This window comes from Pteropus alecto, unplaced genomic scaffold (genome assembly GCF_000325575.1).
Source record: "Pteropus alecto unplaced genomic scaffold, ASM32557v1 scaffold146, whole genome shotgun sequence".
Classification (NCBI taxonomy): Eukaryota; Metazoa; Chordata; class Mammalia; order Chiroptera; family Pteropodidae; genus Pteropus; species Pteropus alecto.
Genome location: NW_006442107.1, coordinates 32,399,510 through 32,401,802, shown reverse-complemented (window position 1 = coordinate 32,401,802; position 2,293 = coordinate 32,399,510). Strand labels below are relative to the sequence as shown.

The 2,293-nt window shown below is 39.3% G+C and overlaps 1 pseudogene; it reads right to left on the bottom strand.

Annotated features, from left to right (window-relative positions):
* Positions 1–281: 281 nt before the first annotated feature.
* Positions 282–780, bottom strand: LOC102889100 (annotated as a pseudogene).
* Between the last annotated feature and the right edge of the window lie 1,513 nt (positions 781–2,293).

The window sequence follows — 2,293 nt, the reverse complement described above, 5'->3', positions numbered from 1 at the left end:
TCTGGCTAGTCCACAGGCAATTCAAGTGAATTTCTGCTGTTACAATTGCAATCAGATCTTTAAATTGGTAACCAAAGCTATGGAGTAAATATTCTCAATATGCAAGTCAATCCATTATTCTGTGCTGAGCTGGTGGGCTGGGACCCTGTCAGGTCCTCAGGACCTTGGAGAGAGCCTGCGCCTGCCTTGTAAACACTCTATAGTGCAAATTGCTGAATACTTAATTTTACAAAATATTTTCTGGCTACAAGTTTATTTAACAAAAAATAATTCCTCCAACTTTACTGAGGTGGTTGACCACTTTCACGATCAAATCCGTCTCTAAACTGTAATTCCGTAGCTGACCCAATCCCGGACCTCGGCTTTCTTGTCGGCCCCAGAGGACACAGCGCTCCATCTGTAGGTGTCTCTGTCAAGTCTCCCGTCGAGTCAGCCTCGCAGTTCCGCTCACCCTCCAGACCACTGGGCCTTGGCCTGCAAGTCTCAGGCCAGCTGCAGCGCAAATTGGCAGGCATGATCCCCAGGGGGATGGGAGGTAGGGGGTGCAGCTGGAGGTACTCAAGGAGATACTGGGCCCCCTCATTGGTAAGGCACCAGTAGAAATGTTTCTAGGCAAACTGTTCCTTCACGTAGCCTCGTGATTTGGGAGACTCCATGGCCTTCATGACGTGAAGATTATTAGGCACATCGTCTGCCAGCTCCAGATATTCTTGGCCGCCATCACTCCCTCCTTAAAAGGGAAGTCATAAGTAGCAATCCTTTCTTCTTGGGCATCAACATCGTGACGGTTGCTGCATCTGGGAAAGTAAATATTTAATTCTAGGGCAAAAGAAAAACCTTTTCATGTCCAGTTACTACTCTGTCATTGGATTCTATCATGCATTGTGGTTTGTAGGGTTTTAGGGTCATCTGTGGATATTTATTGACGTATTCCGTAGCATAGGCAGAAAGTAAGACAGGGTTTATATTATTAAAGACATTTTATTAGTAGTATAATGCCTCTTTGACGGTTTGTGGTAATAATTGTTCTACATATCTACATGGAAGGATAAAATGAAATAAACTCTGTGAAAATGCTTTGCATAATGCAGTTATTACTAATAATCACTCAATAAATAAGTGACCACGTACTATGTAAGATATTTTGTCTTCTCTTGTGTGATTTCTCACTTTTGGTCCCTGAATCACGTTTTATTGGTACTTGGGCAGACCCACTGTCCAATTTGAAACTGGACCAATTTCTGTAAATGGCAATATTTCTTGATATAAATACCAAAACAAACAACCTTTGAATTACAAGAAAACTCAGAATTGATGCTTGCCATTTTCCTGGTACACTGACTCATATTTTCATCTGCAAAATATGAGTCAAAATTTATACTTGGAAGAGTAGTTGCAAGAAACAAATGAACTATATGTAAAAGCACTTCACAAATATATAGCACTAAACAATTGTACTACTTTACTAGTTGCTATGATTATCTCTCAAAACATCCTGGGGTGTAGTATTACCAGTCTTACTGCCTATAATCTACACCTTTTCAACTTTTGAAGAGATGTTGGGAAATTTATTCTTAACAGATTTATTAAGGCACAGCTTTGTTTTCTCATCTTATAGCAATACAGGTCATAGTATTTCAGCTATAAATAACTTATAAAAATGTTGTTCAATTACACGTATCTTAGCCTAAGTGAACATTCATCATTATGCTATGTACTTTACTACTTGAAAATGTTTGTCAGCTACAAATGTATTATCCTATGTATTAAAGTTAGTTAGTTCTTTTGTCACAGGAAATTGGATTCTGAAAGTAGATAAATGTCCAGATGCATATTATTAAAATAAGAAACATTTATCTTATGACAACATTAGCTTCCAGTAGCTTTATTTTCATTACGTAAGTGCCAGGCAGGCAATCGTTGTCGTTGAAGAATGTAAGGACTAGTTACTTCATCAACAGAGAAACAGTCTTCCCATTAAACATCAGATATGGTCTGAAGTCTCAGATGCCAACTCAGCTTCTTGATTTAAAATTTTTTCTATTTTTATATTCTTTTGATACATACTATAAGTAATTATACAAAATTCAGAAGGTTCTAATGCAGGGGTCCCCAATGAGGCGAGCAGTGGGCAAGTGAGCGAAGCTTCATCTGTATTTGCAGGAGCTCCCCAGCACTAGCATCATCGCCTCAGCTCCACCTCAGATCATCTGGCATTAGATTCTCATAGGAGCACCGGTCCCTGGTGCCAAAAATGTTGGGGACCACTGTTCTAAAGGATATATAATGAAAC